Here is a 17,843-nt window from a genome sequence, read left to right as displayed (position 1 = left end):
GTGGAGCACTCCGCGTGTGTAGCACTTTTTTCGGTTGTATCCGACGTCGCTGGGTGGCAATCCCACTTTCCCCTGCAGAAAAGTGCTCGGGAAGCACGGGCAGCTTGTCGAGCATCGGTGGTTCAATGGCATGTGCCTCAGTAGTGCAGTAGGCAGCGCGTAAGTCTCATAATCTTAAGGCTTGCCGGCACGATAGCTCAGCGTGTTCGGTCTGAGAGTTATCAGCCCTCTGTAATAAAAGACCGAGTCAACGATGAACTTGAACGGGCGCCATCGGACGTCCGCCCCTAACAAATGCAACGAAAGAAATGGGAACAAAAAAAAAAAAAAAAAATTGGTGAATGCTCGCTTAGCATGCGGACGGCTCGGGTTAGATTCCCGGCTGATGCATCGTTCTGCTGTTCTCGCTATAACGCTGCCGCGCCGATTCCTCGCCTGAGCTGCGCCAGCCTCAGGAATGTATAGCAGGATTCGCTGTGAGAAGAACCATACACGCAGCACGCAATAGACCGTACTTGAACGGTCGCGTGCTATTTCTGAACTCTGACGTCGGCCTGGCCCAACAGGCCGCTGTGTTCAGGTGCCGCAAGGGCGATGTACTGTAAACTCGGGCAGTGCTGCGTTCCGTTGAAAAAGCTGCGGCAGCAGTTTAATCTAGCAAGTAGGGAAAGCACGTGTAGCAACACAACAGATTCTTGAGAAAGCGCAAACTATCTCTAATATGAGAGACTTACCAAGTTTCCTGTAACGATACTTGCAACGTGCCTCGGTAGCGCAGTAGGTAGCGCGTAAGTCTCATAATCTTAAGGTCGTGAGTTCGATCCTCACCCGGGGCATTTAATTTGCTGTACATCATGGCTGAATTAACGGCGTTGCTGTTGCTAGGGAACGAACTTAATTGTCGTTCGTTATCCACAAGGAGTCTACGCCTCAGCGTCAATATGTTTATTTCCAATTATGACAACGTACAACTTTGATCTTTCTCTTCCCTTGTTAGGAGTAAAATAATGAATAGTCAATTTCGAGCTGTGCGCCATGCCAGTCTGTAGGCGCAAATATGCTCGCAAACGGAGAACTGCACTGAGTCCAGATTCAGCACGAAATACGAGAGGAGACGGAGAAAACCTCACGCTTGTCGACCAAATCCGGTGTGGTCTAGTGGCTAGGATACCTGGCTTTCACCCAGGAGGCCCGGGTTCGATTCCCGGTACCGGAACGGAAGTTTTTGCGCACTCAACGATCCATGTTTTGGCCTTCGAACTGTCGTTTGTCGCCCACCTTCCGAAGCTTCGACCGAACGTAATCGGGGAAAACAGGCACATGATGCAATTACTGTCGGCACCGGAATAAAGGGAGAAGAGGCACTGGTCCGCTGTTGGGCTGCTACCAGCGTCAGTGGGAAGTCGGTGAAGTCGCCAGTTACGCCAGAAGCCAGAAATTACCGTAGTACGCCTACACACGCGTTCCAGTTATCTACATTGCTTGCAGCCGCTCCATCCACAACGAGCGTGAGCCCGGATAGCTCAGTCGGTAGAGCATTAGGCTTTTAACCTAAGGGTCCAGGGTTCAAGTCCCTGTCCGGGCGAAGATTTTAACGTTTCCGTAATGGCTCGTCTCGTAGCGACGGTAGCCCTGCCGTAATCAGTGCACGGAGTTCGTTTCCTGTCAACATTCTGCGCAGACCGGTTGGGTTTTTCACGATTCCAGGGAAACTTCCGTTACGAGCAGTCGTGGCCGAGTGGTTAAGGCGTCTGACTAGAAATCAGATTCCCTCTGGGAGCGTAGGTTCGAGTCCTACCGACTGCGTCGGTTTTTTCTTTTTTTGTTTAAGAACAACGAGCAGAAAATTTCGCAGATTGCCTGTCGTTTTGGTACCTCTCCACACCTCGCCTCTCACAGCCGTTTATAGTGCCTGTCCTTTTGATAAGGGCGAATTCCAAGCGTCAGCTTTCGCGTCAGCCGAGCAAAGTCGGGACAAGTCGGGACATACTACAGGATGGCCTGCGTGGAGCTACGACGAAAAAAACCTTCATTTAACAGCACGCGGCTCACATACTCATACGAAAAAACTAGCGCCACTTGCGGTGGCCGGGAATCGAACCCGGATCAACTGCTTGGAAGGCAACTATGCTCACCATTACACCACCACCGCACAGCCGATGCTCGCAACGCCCCGCTGTGTCGGCTTCCTGCCCGCCAGCAGCGGCCCACGGTGATAGTAGCTGCAGGCGCTTTACGAGGTAGGAGGGTGCATCCACACGCATTCGGGTAGCGCCTCCACGCACGCTGCGTCTTTGGACAAGACTAGTCGCCGCGGCCGCAAGGTTACTCACACGATAGAGATGAGCATTCGTTTTAAGGCAGTGTAGTGGAGCACTCCGCGTGTGTAGCACTTTTTTCGGTTGTATCCGACGTCGCTGGGTGGCAATCCCACTTTCCCCTGCAGAAAAGTGCTCGGGAAGCACGGGCAGCTTGTCGAGCATCGGTGGTTCAATGGCATGTGCCTCAGTAGTGCAGTAGGCAGCGCGTAAGTCTCATAATCTTAAGGCTTGCCGGCACGATAGCTCAGCGTGTTCGGTCTGAGAGTTATCAGCCCTCTGTAATAAAAGACCGAGTCAACGATGAACTTGAACGGGCGCCATCGGACGTCCGCCCCTAACAAATGCAACGAAAGAAATGGGAACAAAAAAAAAAAAAAAAAATTGGTGAATGCTCGCTTAGCATGCGGACGGCTCGGGTTAGATTCCCGGCTGATGCATCGTTCTGCTGTTCTCGCTATAACGCTGCCGCGCCGATTCCTCGCCTGAGCTGCGCCAGCCTCAGGAATGTATAGCAGGATTCGCTGTGAGAAGAACCATACACGCAGCACGCAATAGACCGTACTTGAACGGTCGCGTGCTATTTCTGAACTCTGACGTCGGCCTGGCCCAACAGGCCGCTGTGTTCAGGTGCCGCAAGGGCGATGTACTGTAAACTCGGGCAGTGCTGCGTTCCGTTGAAAAAGCTGCGGCAGCAGTTTAATCTAGCAAGTAGGGAAAGCACGTGTAGCAACACAACAGATTCTTGAGAAAGCGCAAACTATCTCTAATATGAGAGACTTACCAAGTTTCCTGTAACGATACTTGCAACGTGCCTCGGTAGCGCAGTAGGTAGCGCGTAAGTCTCATAATCTTAAGGTCGTGAGTTCGATCCTCACCCGGGGCATTTAATTTGCTGTACATCATGGCTGAATTAACGGCGTTGCTGTTGCTAGGGAACGAACTTAATTGTCGTTCGTTATCCACAAGGAGTCTACGCCTCAGCGTCAATATGTTTATTTCCAATTATGACAACGTACAACTTTGATCTTTCTCTTCCCTTGTTAGGAGTAAAATAATGAATAGTCAATTTCGAGCTGTGCGCCATGCCAGTCTGTAGGCGCAAATATGCTCGCAAACGGAGAACTGCACTGAGTCCAGATTCAGCACGAAATACGAGAGGAGACGGAGAAAACCTCACGCTTGTCGACCAAATCCGGTGTGGTCTAGTGGCTAGGATACCTGGCTTTCACCCAGGAGGCCCGGGTTCGATTCCCGGTACCGGAACGGAAGTTTTTGCGCACTCAACGATCCATGTTTTGGCCTTCGAACTGTCGTTTGTCGCCCACCTTCCGAAGCTTCGACCGAACGTAATCGGGGAAAACAGGCACATGATGCAATTACTGTCGGCACCGGAATAAAGGGAGAAGAGGCACTGGTCCGCTGTTGGGCTGCTACCAGCGTCAGTGGGAAGTCGGTGAAGTCGCCAGTTACGCCAGAAGCCAGAAATTACCGTAGTACGCCTACACACGCGTTCCAGTTATCTACATTGCTTGCAGCCGCTCCATCCACAACGAGCGTGAGCCCGGATAGCTCAGTCGGTAGAGCATTAGGCTTTTAACCTAAGGGTCCAGGGTTCAAGTCCCTGTCCGGGCGAAGATTTTAACGTTTCCGTAATGGCTCGTCTCGTAGCGACGGTAGCCCTGCCGTAATCAGTGCACGGAGTTCGTTTCCTGTCAACATTCTGCGCAGACCGGTTGGGTTTTTCACGATTCCAGGGAAACTTCCGTTACGAGCAGTCGTGGCCGAGTGGTTAAGGCGTCTGACTAGAAATCAGATTCCCTCTGGGAGCGTAGGTTCGAGTCCTACCGACTGCGTCGGTTTTTTCTTTTTTTGTTTAAGAACAACGAGCAGAAAATTTCGCAGATTGCCTGTCGTTTTGGTACCTCTCCACACCTCGCCTCTCACAGCCGTTTATAGTGCCTGTCCTTTTGATAAGGGCGAATTCCAAGCGTCAGCTTTCGCGTCAGCCGAGCAAAGTCGGGACAAGTCGGGACATACTACAGGATGGCCTGCGTGGAGCTACGACGAAAAAAACCTTCATTTAACAGCACGCGGCTCACATACTCATACGAAAAAACTAGCGCCACTTGCGGTGGCCGGGAATCGAACCCGGATCAACTGCTTGGAAGGCAACTATGCTCACCATTACACCACCACCGCACAGCCGATGCTCGCAACGCCCCGCTGTGTCGGCTTCCTGCCCGCCAGCAGCGGCCCACGGTGATAGTAGCTGCAGGCGCTTTACGAGGTAGGAGGGTGCATCCACACGCATTCGGGTAGCGCCTCCACGCACGCTGCGTCTTTGGACAAGACTAGTCGCCGCGGCCGCAAGGTTACTCACACGATAGAGATGAGCATTCGTTTTAAGGCAGTGTAGTGGAGCACTCCGCGTGTGTAGCACTTTTTTCGGTTGTATCCGACGTCGCTGGGTGGCAATCCCACTTTCCCCTGCAGAAAAGTGCTCGGGAAGCACGGGCAGCTTGTCGAGCATCGGTGGTTCAATGGCATGTGCCTCAGTAGTGCAGTAGGCAGCGCGTAAGTCTCATAATCTTAAGGCTTGCCGGCACGATAGCTCAGCGTGTTCGGTCTGAGAGTTATCAGCCCTCTGTAATAAAAGACCGAGTCAACGATGAACTTGAACGGGCGCCATCGGACGTCCGCCCCTAACAAATGCAACGAAAGAAATGGGAACAAAAAAAAAAAAAAAAATTGGTGAATGCTCGCTTAGCATGCGGACGGCTCGGGTTAGATTCCCGGCTGATGCATCGTTCTGCTGTTCTCGCTATAACGCTGCCGCGCCGATTCCTCGCCTGAGCTGCGCCAGCCTCAGGAATGTATAGCAGGATTCGCTGTGAGAAGAACCATACACGCAGCACGCAATAGACCGTACTTGAACGGTCGCGTGCTATTTCTGAACTCTGACGTCGGCCTGGCCCAACAGGCCGCTGTGTTCAGGTGCCGCAAGGGCGATGTACTGTAAACTCGGGCAGTGCTGCGTTCCGTTGAAAAAGCTGCGGCAGCAGTTTAATCTAGCAAGTAGGGAAAGCACGTGTAGCAACACAACAGATTCTTGAGAAAGCGCAAACTATCTCTAATATGAGAGACTTACCAAGTTTCCTGTAACGATACTTGCAACGTGCCTCGGTAGCGCAGTAGGTAGCGCGTAAGTCTCATAATCTTAAGGTCGTGAGTTCGATCCTCACCCGGGGCATTTAATTTGCTGTACATCATGGCTGAATTAACGGCGTTGCTGTTGCTAGGGAACGAACTTAATTGTCGTTCGTTATCCACAAGGAGTCTACGCCTCAGCGTCAATATGTTTATTTCCAATTATGACAACGTACAACTTTGATCTTTCTCTTCCCTTGTTAGGAGTAAAATAATGAATAGTCAATTTCGAGCTGTGCGCCATGCCAGTCTGTAGGCGCAAATATGCTCGCAAACGGAGAACTGCACTGAGTCCAGATTCAGCACGAAATACGAGAGGAGACGGAGAAAACCTCACGCTTGTCGACCAAATCCGGTGTGGTCTAGTGGCTAGGACACCTGGCTTTCACCCAGGAGGCCCGGGTTCGATTCCCGGTACCGGAACGGAAGTTTTTGCGCACTCAACGATCCATGTTTTGGCCTTCGAACTGTCGTTTGTCGCCCACCTTCCGAAGCTTCGACCGAACGTAATCGGGGAAAACAGGCACATGATGCAATTACTGTCGGCACCGGAATAAAGGGAGAAGAGGCACTGGTCCGCTGTTGGGCTGCTACCAGCGTCAGTGGGAAGTCGGTGAAGTCGCCAGTTACGCCAGAAGCCAGAAATTACCGTAGTACGCCTACACACGCGTTCCAGTTATCTACATTGCTTGCAGCCGCTCCATCCACAACGAGCGTGAGCCCGGATAGCTCAGTCGGTAGAGCATTAGGCTTTTAACCTAAGGGTCCAGGGTTCAAGTCCCTGTCCGGGCGAAGATTTTAACGTTTCCGTAATGGCTCGTCTCGTAGCGACGGTAGCCCTGCCGTAATCAGTGCACGGAGTTCGTTTCCTGTCAACATTCTGCGCAGACCGGTTGGGTTTTTCACGATTCCAGGGAAACTTCCGTTACGAGCAGTCGTGGCCGAGTGGTTAAGGCGTCTGACTAGAAATCAGATTCCCTCTGGGAGCGTAGGTTCGAGTCCTACCGACTGCGTCGGTTTTTTCTTTTTTTGTTTAAGAACAACGAGCAGAAAATTTCGCAGATTGCCTGTCGTTTTGGTACCTCTCCACACCTCGCCTCTCACAGCCGTTTATAGTGCCTGTCCTTTTGATAAGGGCGAATTCCAAGCGTCAGCTTTCGCGTCAGCCGAGCAAAGTCGGGACAAGTCGGGACATACTACAGGATGGCCTGCGTGGAGCTACGACGAAAAAAACCTTCATTTAACAGCACGCGGCTCACATACTCATACGAAAAAACTAGCGCCACTTGCGGTGGCCGGGAATCGAACCCGGATCAACTGCTTGGAAGGCAACTATGCTCACCATTACACCACCACCGCACAGCCGATGCTCGCAACGCCCCGCTGTGTCGGCTTCCTGCCCGCCAGCAGCGGCCCACGGTGATAGTAGCTGCAGGCGCTTTACGAGGTAGGAGGGTGCATCCACACGCATTCGGGTAGCGCCTCCACGCACGCTGCGTCTTTGGACAAGACTAGTCGCCGCGGCCGCAAGGTTACTCACACGATAGAGATGAGCATTCGTTTTAAGGCAGTGTAGTGGAGCACTCCGCGTGTGTAGCACTTTTTTCGGTTGTATCCGACGTCGCTGGGTGGCAATCCCACTTTCCCCTGCAGAAAAGTGCTCGGGAAGCACGGGCAGCTTGTCGAGCATCGGTGGTTCAATGGCATGTGCCTCAGTAGTGCAGTAGGCAGCGCGTAAGTCTCATAATCTTAAGGCTTGCCGGCACGATAGCTCAGCGTGTTCGGTCTGAGAGTTATCAGCCCTCTGTAATAAAAGACCGAGTCAACGATGAACTTGAACGGGCGCCATCGGACGTCCGCCCCTAACAAATGCAACGAAAGAAATGGGAACAAAAAAAAAAAAAAAAAAATTGGTGAATGCTCGCTTAGCATGCGGACGGCTCGGGTTAGATTCCCGGCTGATGCATCGTTCTGCTGTTCTCGCTATAACGCTGCCGCGCCGATTCCTCGCCTGAGCTGCGCCAGCCTCAGGAATGTATAGCAGGATTCGCTGTGAGAAGAACCATACACGCAGCACGCAATAGACCGTACTTGAACGGTCGCGTGCTATTTCTGAACTCTGACGTCGGCCTGGCCCAACAGGCCGCTGTGTTCAGGTGCCGCAAGGGCGATGTACTGTAAACTCGGGCAGTGCTGCGTTCCGTTGAAAAAGCTGCGGCAGCAGTTTAATCTAGCAAGTAGGGAAAGCACGTGTAGCAACACAACAGATTCTTGAGAAAGCGCAAACTATCTCTAATATGAGAGACTTACCAAGTTTCCTGTAACGATACTTGCAACGTGCCTCGGTAGCGCAGTAGGTAGCGCGTAAGTCTCATAATCTTAAGGTCGTGAGTTCGATCCTCACCCGGGGCATTTAATTTGCTGTACATCATGGCTGAATTAACGGCGTTGCTGTTGCTAGGGAACGAACTTAATTGTCGTTCGTTATCCACAAGGAGTCTACGCCTCAGCGTCAATATGTTTATTTCCAATTATGACAACGTACAACTTTGATCTTTCTCTTCCCTTGTTAGGAGTAAAATAATGAATAGTCAATTTCGAGCTGTGCGCCATGCCAGTCTGTAGGCGCAAATATGCTCGCAAACGGAGAACTGCACTGAGTCCAGATTCAGCACGAAATACGAGAGAAGACGGAGAAAACCTCACGCTTGTCGACCAAATCCGGTGTGGTCTAGTGGCTAGGATACCTGGCTTTCAACCAGGAGGCCCGGGTTCGATTCCCGGTACCGGAACGGAAGTTTTTGCGCACTCAACGATCCATGTTTTGGCCTTCGAACTGTCGTTTGTCGCCCACCTTCCGAAGCTTCGACCGAACGTAATCGGGGAAAACAGGCACATGATGCAATTACTGTCGGCACCGGAATAAAGGGAGAAGAGGCACTGGTCCGCTGTTGGGCTGCTACCAGCGTCAGTGGGAAGTCGGTGAAGTCGCCAGTTACGCCAGAAGCCAGAAATTACCGTAGTACGCCTACACACGCGTTCCAGTTATCTACATTGCTTGCAGCCGCTCCATCCACAACGAGCGTGAGCCCGGATAGCTCAGTCGGTAGAGCATTAGGCTTTTAACCTAAGGGTCCAGGGTTCAAGTCCCTGTCCGGGCGAAGATTTTAACGTTTCCGTAATGGCTCGTCTCGTAGCGACGGTAGCCCTGCCGTAATCAGTGCACGGAGTTCGTTTCCTGTCAACATTCTGCGCAGACCGGTTGGGTTTTTCACGATTCCAGGGAAACTTCCGTTACGAGCAGTCGTGGCCGAGTGGTTAAGGCGTCTGACTAGAAATCAGATTCCCTCTGGGAGCGTAGGTTCGAGTCCTACCGACTGCGTCGGTTTTTTCTTTTTTTGTTTAAGAACAACGAGCAGAAAATTTCGCAGATTGCCTGTCGTTTTGGTACCTCTCCACACCTCGCCTCTCACAGCCGTTTATAGTGCCTGTCCTTTTGATAAGGGCGAATTCCAAGCGTCAGCTTTCGCGTCAGCCGAGCAAAGTCGGGACAAGTCGGGACATACTACAGGATGGCCTGCGTGGAGCTACGACGAAAAAAACCTTCATTTAACAGCACGCGGCTCACATACTCATACGAAAAAACTAGCGCCACTTGCGGTGGCCGGGAATCGAACCCGGATCAACTGCTTGGAAGGCAACTATGCTCACCATTACACCACCACCGCACAGCCGATGCTCGCAACGCCCCGCTGTGTCGGCTTCCTGCCCGCCAGCAGCGGCCCACGGTGATAGTAGCTGCAGGCGCTTTACGAGGTAGGAGGGTGCATCCACACGCATTCGGGTAGCGCCTCCACGCACGCTGCGTCTTTGGACAAGACTAGTCGCCGCGGCCGCAAGGTTACTCACACGATAGAGATGAGCATTCGTTTTAAGGCAGTGTAGTGGAGCACTCCGCGTGTGTAGCACTTTTTTCGGTTGTATCCGACGTCGCTGGGTGGCAATCCCACTTTCCCCTGCAGAAAAGTGCTCGGGAAGCACGGGCAGCTTGTCGAGCATCGGTGGTTCAATGGCATGTGCCTCAGTAGTGCAGTAGGCAGCGCGTAAGTCTCATAATCTTAAGGCTTGCCGGCACGATAGCTCAGCGTGTTCGGTCTGAGAGTTATCAGCCCTCTGTAATAAAAGACCGAGTCAACGATGAACTTGAACGGGCGCCATCGGACGTCCGCCCCTAACAAATGCAACGAAAGAAATGGGAACAAAAAAAAAAAAAAAAAATTGGTGAATGCTCGCTTAGCATGCGGACGGCTCGGGTTAGATTCCCGGCTGATGCATCGTTCTGCTGTTCTCGCTATAACGCTGCCGCGCCGATTCCTCGCCTGAGCTGCGCCAGCCTCAGGAATGTATAGCAGGATTCGCTGTGAGAAGAACCATACACGCAGCACGCAATAGACCGTACTTGAACGGTCGCGTGCTATTTCTGAACTCTGACGTCGGCCTGGCCCAACAGGCCGCTGTGTTCAGGTGCCGCAAGGGCGATGTACTGTAAACTCGGGCAGTGCTGCGTTCCGTTGAAAAAGCTGCGGCAGCAGTTTAATCTAGCAAGTAGGGAAAGCACGTGTAGCAACACAACAGATTCTTGAGAAAGCGCAAACTATCTCTAATATGAGAGACTTACCAAGTTTCCTGTAACGATACTTGCAACGTGCCTCGGTAGCGCAGTAGGTAGCGCGTAAGTCTCATAATCTTAAGGTCGTGAGTTCGATCCTCACCCGGGGCATTTAATTTGCTGTACATCATGGCTGAATTAACGGCGTTGCTGTTGCTAGGGAACGAACTTAATTGTCGTTCGTTATCCACAAGGAGTCTACGCCTCAGCGTCAATATGTTTATTTCCAATTATGACAACGTACAACTTTGATCTTTCTCTTCCCTTGTTAGGAGTAAAATAATGAATAGTCAATTTCGAGCTGTGCGCCATGCCAGTCTGTAGGCGCAAATATGCTCGCAAACGGAGAACTGCACTGAGTCCAGATTCAGCACGAAATACGAGAGGAGACGGAGAAAACCTCACGCTTGTCGACCAAATCCGGTGTGGTCTAGTGGCTAGGATACCTGGCTTTCACCCAGGAGGCCCGGGTTCGATTCCCGGTACCGGAACGGAAGTTTTTGCGCACTCAACGATCCATGTTTTGGCCTTCGAACTGTCGTTTGTCGCCCACCTTCCGAAGCTTCGACCGAACGTAATCGGGGAAAACAGGCACATGATGCAATTACTGTCGGCACCGGAATAAAGGGAGAAGAGGCACTGGTCCGCTGTTGGGCTGCTACCAGCGTCAGTGGGAAGTCGGTGAAGTCGCCAGTTACGCCAGAAGCCAGAAATTACCGTAGTACGCCTACACACGCGTTCCAGTTATCTACATTGCTTGCAGCCGCTCCATCCACAACGAGCGTGAGCCCGGATAGCTCAGTCGGTAGAGCATTAGGCTTTTAACCTAAGGGTCCAGGGTTCAAGTCCCTGTCCGGGCGAAGATTTTAACGTTTCCGTAATGGCTCGTCTCGTAGCGACGGTAGCCCTGCCGTAATCAGTGCACGGAGTTCGTTTCCTGTCAACATTCTGCGCAGACCCGGTTGGGTTTTTCACGATTCCAGGGAAACTTCCGTTACGAGCAGTCGTGGCCGAGTGGTTAAGCGTCTGACTAGAAATCAGATTCCCTCTGGGAGCGTAGGTTCGAGTCCTACCGACTGCGGTCGGTTTTTTCTTTTTTTGTTTAAGAACAACGAGCAGAAAAATTTCGCAGATTGCCTGTCGTTTTGGTACCTCTCCACACCTCGCCTCTCACAGCCGTTTATAGTGGCCTGTCCTTTTGATAAGGGCGAATTCCAAGCGTCAGCTTTCGCGTCAGCCGAGCAAAGTCGGGACAAGTCGGGGACATACTACAGGATGGCCCTGCGTGGAGCTACGACGAAAAAACCTTCATTTAACAGCACGCGGCTCACATACTCATACGAAAAAACTAGCGCCACTTGCCGGTGGCCGGGAATCGAACCCGGATCAACTGCTTGGAAGGCAACTATGCTCACCATTACACCACCACCGCACAGCCGATGCTCGCAACGCCCCGCTGTGTCGGCTTCCTGCCCGCCAGCAGCGGGCCCACGGTGATAGTAGCTGCAGGCGCTTTACGAGGTAGGAGGGTGCATCCACACGCATTCGGGTAGCGCCCTCCACGCACGCTGCGTCTTTGGACAAGACTAGTCGCCGCGGCCGCAAGGTTACTCACACGATAGAGATGAGCATTCGTTTTAAGGCAGTGTAGTGGAGCACTCCGCGTGTGTAGCACTTTTTTCGGTTGTATCCGACGTCGCTGGGTGGCAATCCCACTTTCCCCTGCAGAAAAGTGCTCGGGAAGCACGGGCAGCTTGTCGAGCATCGGTGGTTCAATGGCATGTGCCTCAGTAGTGCAGTAGGCAGCGCGTAAGTCTCATAATCTTAAGGCTTGCCGGCACGATAGCTCAGCGTGTTCGGTCTGAGAGTTATCAGCCCTCTGTAATAAAAGACCGAGTCAACGATGAACTTGAACGGGCGCCATCGGACGTCCGCCCCTAACAAATGCAACGAAAGAAATGGGAACAAAAAAAAAAAAAAAAAAATTGGTGAATGCTCGCTTAGCATGCGGAGGTTAGATTCCCGGCTGATGCATCGTTCTGCTGTTCTCGCTATAACGCTGCCGCGCCGATTCCTCGCCTGAGCTGCGCCAGCCTCAGGAATGTATAGCAGGATTCGCTGTGAGAAGAACCATACACGCAGCACGCAATAGACCGTACTTGAACGGTCGCGTGCTATTTCTGAACTCTGACGTCGGCCTGGCCCAACAGGCCGCTGTGTTCAGGTGCCGCAAGGGCGATGTACTGTAAACTCGGGCAGTGCTGCGTTCCGTTGAAAAAGCTGCGGCAGCAGTTTAATCTAGCAAGTAGGGAAAGCACGTGTAGCAACACAACAGATTCTTGAGAAAGCGCAAACTATCTCTAATATGAGAGACTTACCAAGTTTCCTGTAACGATACTTGCAACGTGCCTCGGTAGCGCAGTAGTAGCGCGTAAGTCTCATAATCTTAAGGTCGTGAGTTCGATCCTCACCCGGGGCATTTAATTTGCTGTACATCATGGCTGAATTAACGGCGTTGCTGTTGCTAGGGAACGAACTTAATTGTCGTTCGTTATCCACAAGGAGTCTACGCCTCAGCGTCAATATGTTTATTTCCAATTATGACAACGTACAACTTTGATCTTTCTCTTCCCTTGTTAGGAGTAAAATAATGAATAGTCAATTTCGAGCTGTGCGCCATGCCAGTCTGTAGGCGCAAATATGCTCGCAAACGGAGAACTGCACTGAGTCCAGATTCAGCACGAAATACGAGAGAAGACGGAGAAAACCTCACGCTTGTCGACCAAATCCGGTGTGGTCTAGTGGCTAGGATACCTGGCTTTCAACCAGGAGGCCCGGGTTCGATTCCCGGTACCGGAACGGAAGTTTTTGCGCACTCAACGATCCATGTTTTGGCCTTCGAACTGTCGTTTGTCGCCCACCTTCCGAAGCTTCGACCGAACGTAATCGGGGAAAACAGGCACATGATGCAATTACTGTCGGCACCGGAATAAAGGGAGAAGAGGCACTGGTCCGCTGTTGGGCTGCTACCAGCGTCAGTGGGAAGTCGGTGAAGTCGCCAGTTACGCCAGAAGCCAGAAATTACCGTAGTACGCCTACACACGCGTTCCAGTTATCTACATTGCTTGCAGCCGCTCCATCCACAACGAGCGTGAGCCCGGATAGCTCAGTCGGTAGAGCATTAGGCTTTTAACCTAAGGGTCCAGGGTTCAAGTCCCTGTCCGGGCGAAGATTTTAACGTTTCCGTAATGGCTCGTCTCGTAGCGACGGTAGCCCTGCCGTAATCAGTGCACGGAGTTCGTTTCCTGTCAACATTCTGCGCAGACCGGTTGGGTTTTTCACGATTCCAGGGAAACTTCCGTTACGAGCAGTCGTGGCCGAGTGGTTAAGGCGTCTGACTAGAAATCAGATTCCCTCTGGGAGCGTAGGTTCGAGTCCTACCGACTGCGTCGGTTTTTTCTTTTTTTGTTTAAGAACAACGAGCAGAAAATTTCGCAGATTGCCTGTCGTTTTGGTACCTCTCCACACCTCGCCTCTCACAGCCGTTTATAGTGCCTGTCCTTTTGATAAGGGCGAATTCCAAGCGTCAGCTTTCGCGTCAGCCGAGCAAAGTCGGGACAAGTCGGGACATACTACAGGATGGCCTGCGTGGAGCTACGACGAAAAAAACCTTCATTTAACAGCACGCGGCTCACATACTCATACGAAAAAACTAGCGCCACTTGCGGTGGCCGGGAATCGAACCCGGATCAACTGCTTGGAAGGCAACTATGCTCACCATTACACCACCACCGCACAGCCGATGCTCGCAACGCCCCGCTGTGTCGGCTTCCTGCCCGCCAGCAGCGGCCCACGGTGATAGTAGCTGCAGGCGCTTTACGAGGTAGGAGGGTGCATCCACACGCATTCGGGTAGCGCCTCCACGCACGCTGCGTCTTTGGACAAGACTAGTCGCCGCGGCCGCAAGGTTACTCACACGATAGAGATGAGCATTCGTTTTAAGGCAGTGTAGTGGAGCACTCCGCGTGTGTAGCACTTTTTTCGGTTGTATCCGACGTCGCTGGGTGGCAATCCCACTTTCCCCTGCAGAAAAGTGCTCGGGAAGCACGGGCAGCTTGTCGAGCATCGGTGGTTCAATGGCATGTGCCTCAGTAGTGCAGTAGGCAGCGCGTAAGTCTCATAATCTTAAGGCTTGCCGGCACGATAGCTCAGCGTGTTCGGTCTGAGAGTTATCAGCCCTCTGTAATAAAAGACCGAGTCAACGATGAACTTGAACGGGCGCCATCGGACGTCCGCCCCTAACAAATGCAACGAAAGAAATGGGAACAAAAAAAAAAAAAAAAATTGGTGAATGCTCGCTTAGCATGCGGACGGCTCGGGTTAGATTCCCGGCTGATGCATCGTTCTGCTGTTCTCGCTATAACGCTGCCGCGCCGATTCCTCGCCTGAGCTGCGCCAGCCTCAGGAATGTATAGCAGGATTCGCTGTGAGAAGAACCATACACGCAGCACGCAATAGACCGTACTTGAACGGTCGCGTGCTATTTCTGAACTCTGACGTCGGCCTGGCCCAACAGGCCGCTGTGTTCAGGTGCCGCAAGGGCGATGTACTGTAAACTCGGGCAGTGCTGCGTTCCGTTGAAAAAGCTGCGGCAGCAGTTTAATCTAGCAAGTAGGGAAAGCACGTGTAGCAACACAACAGATTCTTGAGAAAGCGCAAACTATCTCTAATATGAGAGACTTACCAAGTTTCCTGTAACGATACTTGCAACGTGCCTCGGTAGCGCAGTAGGTAGCGCGTAAGTCTCATAATCTTAAGGTCGTGAGTTCGATCCTCACCGGGGCATTTAATTTGCTGTACATCATGGCTGAATTAACGGCGTTGCTGTTGCTAGGGAACGAACTTAATTGTCGTTCGTTATCCACAAGGAGTCTACGCCTCAGCGTCAATATGTTTATTTCCAATTATGACAACGTACAACTTTGATCTTTCTCTTCCCTTGTTAGGAGTAAAATAATGAATAGTCAATTTCGAGCTGTGCGCCATGCCAGTCTGTAGGCGCAAATATGCTCGCAAACGGAGAACTGCACTGAGTCCAGATTCAGCACGAAATACGAGAGGAGACGGAGAAAACCTCACGCTTGTCGACCAAATCCGGTGTGGTCTAGTGGCTAGGATACCTGGCTTTCACCCAGGAGGCCGGGTTCGATTCCGGTACCGGAACGGAAGTTTTTGCGCACTCAACGATCCATGTTTTGGCCTTCGAACTGTCGTTTGTCGCCCACCTTCCGAAGCTTCGACCGAACGTAATCGGGGAAAACAGGCACATGATGCAATTACTGTCGGCACCGGAATAAAGGGAGAAGAGGCACTGGTCCGCTGTTGGGCTGCTACCAGCGTCAGTGGGAAGTCGGTGAAGTCGCCAGTTACGCCAGAAGCCAGAAATTACCGTAGTACGCCTACACACGCGTTCCAGTTATCTACATTGCTTGCAGCCGCTCCCATCCACAACGAGCGTGAGCCCGGATAGCTCAGTCGGTAGAGCATTAGGCTTTTAACCTAAGGGTCCAGGGTTCAAGTCCCTGTCCGGGCGAAGATTTTAACGTTTCCGTAATGGCTCGTCTCGTAGCGACGGTAGCCCTGCCGTAATCAGTGCACGGAGTTCGTTTCCTGTCAACATTCTGCGCAGACCGGTTGGGTTTTTCACGATTCCAGGGAAACTTCCGTTACGAGCAGTCGTGGCCGAGTGGTTAAGGCGTCTGACTAGAAATCAGATTCCCTCTGGGAGCGTAGGTTCGAGTCCTACCGACTGCGTCGGTTTTTTCTTTTTTTGTTTAAGAACAACGAGCAGAAAATTTCGCAGATTGCCTGTCGTTTTGGTACCTCTCCACACCTCGCCTCTCACAGCCGTTTATAGTGCCTGTCCTTTTGATAAGGGCGAATTCCAAGCGTCAGCTTTCGCGTCAGCCGAGCAAAGTCGGGACAAGTCGGGACATACTACAGGATGGCCTGCGTGGAGCTACGACGAAAAAAACCTTCATTTAACAGCACGCGGCTCACATACTCATACGAAAAAACTAGCGCCACTTGCGGTGGCCGGGAATCGAACCCGGATCAACTGCTTGGAAGGCAACTATGCTCACCATTACACCACCACCGCACAGCCGATGCTCGCAACGCCCCGCTGTGTCGGCTTCCTGCCCGCCAGCAGCGGCCCACGGTGATAGTAGCTGCAGGCGCTTTACGAGGTAGGAGGGTGCATCCACACGCATTCGGGTAGCGCCTCCACGCACGCTGCGTCTTTGGACAAGACTAGTCGCCGCGGCCGCAAGGTTACTCACACGATAGAGATGAGCATTCGTTTTAAGGCAGTGTAGTGGAGCACTCCGCGTGTGTAGCACTTTTTTCGGTTGTATCCGACGTCGCTGGGTGGCAATCCCACTTTCCCCTGCAGAAAAGTGCTCGGGAAGCACGGGCAGCTTGTCGAGCATCGGTGGTTCAATGGCATGTGCCTCAGTAGTGCAGTAGGCAGCGCGTAAGTCTCATAATCTTAAGGCTTGCCGGCACGATAGCTCAGCGTGTTCGGTCTGAGAGTTATCAGCCCTCTGTAATAAAAGACCGAGTCAACGATGAACTTGAACGGGCGCCATCGGACGTCCGCCCCTAACAAATGCAACGAAAGAAATGGGAACAAAAAAAAAAAAAAAAAATTGGTGAATGCTCGCTTAGCATGCGGACGGCTCGGGTTAGATTCCCGGCTGATGCATCGTTCTGCTGTTCTCGCTATAACGCTGCCGCGCCGATTCCTCGCCTGAGCTGCGCCAGCCTCAGGAATGTATAGCAGGATTCGCTGTGAGAAGAACCATACACGCAGCACGCAATAGACCGTACTTGAACGGTCGCGTGCTATTTCTGAACTCTGACGTCGGCCTGGCCCAACAGGCCGCTGTGTTCAGGTGCCGCAAGGGCGATGTACTGTAAACTCGGGCAGTGCTGCGTTCCGTTGAAAAAGCTGCGGCAGCAGTTTAATCTAGCAAGTAGGGAAAGCACGTGTAGCAACACAACAGATTCTTGAGAAAGCGCAAACTATCTCTAATATGAGAGACTTACCAAGTTTCCTGTAACGATACTTGCAACGTGCCTCGGTAGCGCAGTAGGTAGCGCGTAAGTCTCATAATCTTAAGGTCGTGAGTTCGATCCTCACCCGGGGCATTTAATTTGCTGTACATCATGGCTGAATTAACGGCGTTGCTGTTGCTAGGGAACGAACTTAATTGTCGTTCGTTATCCACAAGGAGTCTACGCCTCAGCGTCAATATGTTTATTTCCAATTATGACAACGTACAACTTTGATCTTTCTCTTCCCTTGTTAGGAGTAAAATAATGAATAGTCAATTTCGAGCTGTGCGCCATGCCAGTCTGTAGGCGCAAATATGCTCGCAAACGGAGAACTGCACTGAGTCCAGATTCAGCACGAAATACGAGAGAAGACGGAGAAAACCTCACGCTTGTCGACCAAATCCGGTGTGGTCTAGTGGCTAGGATACCTGGCTTTCCACCAGGAGGCCCGGGTTCGATTCCCGGTACCGGAACGGAAGTTTTTGCGCACTCAACGATCCATGTTTTGGCCTTCGAACTGTCGTTTG

At 52.0% G+C, this 17,843-nt stretch overlaps 36 non-coding genes across 36 annotated transcripts; 29 read left to right on the top strand and 7 right to left on the bottom strand.

The window, feature by feature from the left end:
* The first annotated feature begins 763 nt into the window (after positions 1-763).
* Trnam-cau (transfer RNA methionine (anticodon CAU)) lies at positions 764-836 on the top strand. Its single transcript has one exon. It is a non-coding gene; the product is annotated as a tRNA-Met (tRNA).
* A 308-nt stretch (positions 837-1,144) lies between these two features.
* On the top strand, positions 1,145-1,216 carry Trnae-uuc (transfer RNA glutamic acid (anticodon UUC)). The gene has a single exon. It is a non-coding gene; the product is annotated as a tRNA-Glu (tRNA).
* A 296-nt stretch (positions 1,217-1,512) lies between these two features.
* Positions 1,513-1,585, top strand: Trnak-uuu (transfer RNA lysine (anticodon UUU)). The gene has a single exon. It is a non-coding gene; the product is annotated as a tRNA-Lys (tRNA).
* A 139-nt stretch (positions 1,586-1,724) lies between these two features.
* Positions 1,725-1,806, top strand: Trnas-aga (transfer RNA serine (anticodon AGA)). Its single transcript has one exon. It is a non-coding gene; the product is annotated as a tRNA-Ser (tRNA).
* Positions 1,807-2,080: 274 nt separating this feature from the next.
* Positions 2,081-2,152, bottom strand: Trnag-ucc (transfer RNA glycine (anticodon UCC)). The gene has a single exon. It is a non-coding gene; the product is annotated as a tRNA-Gly (tRNA).
* A 979-nt stretch (positions 2,153-3,131) lies between these two features.
* Positions 3,132-3,204, top strand: Trnam-cau (transfer RNA methionine (anticodon CAU)). The gene has a single exon. It is a non-coding gene; the product is annotated as a tRNA-Met (tRNA).
* Positions 3,205-3,512: 308 nt separating this feature from the next.
* Trnae-uuc (transfer RNA glutamic acid (anticodon UUC)) lies at positions 3,513-3,584 on the top strand. Its single transcript has one exon. It is a non-coding gene; the product is annotated as a tRNA-Glu (tRNA).
* A 296-nt stretch (positions 3,585-3,880) lies between these two features.
* On the top strand, positions 3,881-3,953 carry Trnak-uuu (transfer RNA lysine (anticodon UUU)). The gene has a single exon. It is a non-coding gene; the product is annotated as a tRNA-Lys (tRNA).
* A 139-nt stretch (positions 3,954-4,092) lies between these two features.
* Trnas-aga (transfer RNA serine (anticodon AGA)) lies at positions 4,093-4,174 on the top strand. Its single transcript has one exon. It is a non-coding gene; the product is annotated as a tRNA-Ser (tRNA).
* Positions 4,175-4,448: 274 nt separating this feature from the next.
* Positions 4,449-4,520, bottom strand: Trnag-ucc (transfer RNA glycine (anticodon UCC)). The gene has a single exon. It is a non-coding gene; the product is annotated as a tRNA-Gly (tRNA).
* Positions 4,521-5,498: 978 nt separating this feature from the next.
* On the top strand, positions 5,499-5,571 carry Trnam-cau (transfer RNA methionine (anticodon CAU)). The gene has a single exon. It is a non-coding gene; the product is annotated as a tRNA-Met (tRNA).
* A 308-nt stretch (positions 5,572-5,879) lies between these two features.
* On the top strand, positions 5,880-5,951 carry Trnae-uuc (transfer RNA glutamic acid (anticodon UUC)). The gene has a single exon. It is a non-coding gene; the product is annotated as a tRNA-Glu (tRNA).
* A 296-nt stretch (positions 5,952-6,247) lies between these two features.
* On the top strand, positions 6,248-6,320 carry Trnak-uuu (transfer RNA lysine (anticodon UUU)). The gene has a single exon. It is a non-coding gene; the product is annotated as a tRNA-Lys (tRNA).
* A 139-nt stretch (positions 6,321-6,459) lies between these two features.
* Trnas-aga (transfer RNA serine (anticodon AGA)) lies at positions 6,460-6,541 on the top strand. The gene has a single exon. It is a non-coding gene; the product is annotated as a tRNA-Ser (tRNA).
* Positions 6,542-6,815: 274 nt separating this feature from the next.
* On the bottom strand, positions 6,816-6,887 carry Trnag-ucc (transfer RNA glycine (anticodon UCC)). Its single transcript has one exon. It is a non-coding gene; the product is annotated as a tRNA-Gly (tRNA).
* Positions 6,888-7,867: 980 nt separating this feature from the next.
* Positions 7,868-7,940, top strand: Trnam-cau (transfer RNA methionine (anticodon CAU)). Its single transcript has one exon. It is a non-coding gene; the product is annotated as a tRNA-Met (tRNA).
* Positions 7,941-8,248: 308 nt separating this feature from the next.
* Positions 8,249-8,320, top strand: Trnae-uuc (transfer RNA glutamic acid (anticodon UUC)). Its single transcript has one exon. It is a non-coding gene; the product is annotated as a tRNA-Glu (tRNA).
* A 296-nt stretch (positions 8,321-8,616) lies between these two features.
* Trnak-uuu (transfer RNA lysine (anticodon UUU)) lies at positions 8,617-8,689 on the top strand. Its single transcript has one exon. It is a non-coding gene; the product is annotated as a tRNA-Lys (tRNA).
* Positions 8,690-8,828: 139 nt separating this feature from the next.
* Trnas-aga (transfer RNA serine (anticodon AGA)) lies at positions 8,829-8,910 on the top strand. The gene has a single exon. It is a non-coding gene; the product is annotated as a tRNA-Ser (tRNA).
* Positions 8,911-9,184: 274 nt separating this feature from the next.
* Trnag-ucc (transfer RNA glycine (anticodon UCC)) lies at positions 9,185-9,256 on the bottom strand. The gene has a single exon. It is a non-coding gene; the product is annotated as a tRNA-Gly (tRNA).
* Positions 9,257-10,235: 979 nt separating this feature from the next.
* Positions 10,236-10,308, top strand: Trnam-cau (transfer RNA methionine (anticodon CAU)). The gene has a single exon. It is a non-coding gene; the product is annotated as a tRNA-Met (tRNA).
* A 308-nt stretch (positions 10,309-10,616) lies between these two features.
* On the top strand, positions 10,617-10,688 carry Trnae-uuc (transfer RNA glutamic acid (anticodon UUC)). Its single transcript has one exon. It is a non-coding gene; the product is annotated as a tRNA-Glu (tRNA).
* Positions 10,689-10,984: 296 nt separating this feature from the next.
* Positions 10,985-11,057, top strand: Trnak-uuu (transfer RNA lysine (anticodon UUU)). The gene has a single exon. It is a non-coding gene; the product is annotated as a tRNA-Lys (tRNA).
* A 140-nt stretch (positions 11,058-11,197) lies between these two features.
* Positions 11,198-11,278, top strand: Trnas-aga (transfer RNA serine (anticodon AGA)). The gene has a single exon. It is a non-coding gene; the product is annotated as a tRNA-Ser (tRNA).
* A 278-nt stretch (positions 11,279-11,556) lies between these two features.
* Positions 11,557-11,629, bottom strand: Trnag-ucc (transfer RNA glycine (anticodon UCC)). The gene has a single exon. It is a non-coding gene; the product is annotated as a tRNA-Gly (tRNA).
* A 975-nt stretch (positions 11,630-12,604) lies between these two features.
* Trnam-cau (transfer RNA methionine (anticodon CAU)) lies at positions 12,605-12,676 on the top strand. Its single transcript has one exon. It is a non-coding gene; the product is annotated as a tRNA-Met (tRNA).
* Positions 12,677-12,984: 308 nt separating this feature from the next.
* Positions 12,985-13,056, top strand: Trnae-uuc (transfer RNA glutamic acid (anticodon UUC)). The gene has a single exon. It is a non-coding gene; the product is annotated as a tRNA-Glu (tRNA).
* Positions 13,057-13,352: 296 nt separating this feature from the next.
* On the top strand, positions 13,353-13,425 carry Trnak-uuu (transfer RNA lysine (anticodon UUU)). The gene has a single exon. It is a non-coding gene; the product is annotated as a tRNA-Lys (tRNA).
* Positions 13,426-13,564: 139 nt separating this feature from the next.
* Trnas-aga (transfer RNA serine (anticodon AGA)) lies at positions 13,565-13,646 on the top strand. Its single transcript has one exon. It is a non-coding gene; the product is annotated as a tRNA-Ser (tRNA).
* A 274-nt stretch (positions 13,647-13,920) lies between these two features.
* Trnag-ucc (transfer RNA glycine (anticodon UCC)) lies at positions 13,921-13,992 on the bottom strand. The gene has a single exon. It is a non-coding gene; the product is annotated as a tRNA-Gly (tRNA).
* Positions 13,993-14,969: 977 nt separating this feature from the next.
* On the top strand, positions 14,970-15,043 carry Trnam-cau (transfer RNA methionine (anticodon CAU)). Its single transcript has one exon. It is a non-coding gene; the product is annotated as a tRNA-Met (tRNA).
* A 674-nt stretch (positions 15,044-15,717) lies between these two features.
* Positions 15,718-15,790, top strand: Trnak-uuu (transfer RNA lysine (anticodon UUU)). The gene has a single exon. It is a non-coding gene; the product is annotated as a tRNA-Lys (tRNA).
* Positions 15,791-15,929: 139 nt separating this feature from the next.
* Trnas-aga (transfer RNA serine (anticodon AGA)) lies at positions 15,930-16,011 on the top strand. The gene has a single exon. It is a non-coding gene; the product is annotated as a tRNA-Ser (tRNA).
* Positions 16,012-16,285: 274 nt separating this feature from the next.
* On the bottom strand, positions 16,286-16,357 carry Trnag-ucc (transfer RNA glycine (anticodon UCC)). The gene has a single exon. It is a non-coding gene; the product is annotated as a tRNA-Gly (tRNA).
* Positions 16,358-17,336: 979 nt separating this feature from the next.
* On the top strand, positions 17,337-17,409 carry Trnam-cau (transfer RNA methionine (anticodon CAU)). Its single transcript has one exon. It is a non-coding gene; the product is annotated as a tRNA-Met (tRNA).
* Positions 17,410-17,717: 308 nt separating this feature from the next.
* Trnae-uuc (transfer RNA glutamic acid (anticodon UUC)) lies at positions 17,718-17,789 on the top strand. The gene has a single exon. It is a non-coding gene; the product is annotated as a tRNA-Glu (tRNA).
* Positions 17,790-17,843: the final 54 nt, after the last annotated feature.

Source organism: Schistocerca serialis, unplaced genomic scaffold, assembly GCF_023864345.2.
Source record: "Schistocerca serialis cubense isolate TAMUIC-IGC-003099 unplaced genomic scaffold, iqSchSeri2.2 HiC_scaffold_1373, whole genome shotgun sequence".
In the NCBI taxonomy this organism is placed as follows: Eukaryota; Metazoa; Arthropoda; class Insecta; order Orthoptera; family Acrididae; genus Schistocerca; species Schistocerca serialis.
The sequence above is the reverse complement of the archived record's forward strand: the minus strand, read 5'-3'. Positions and strand labels throughout refer to the sequence as shown.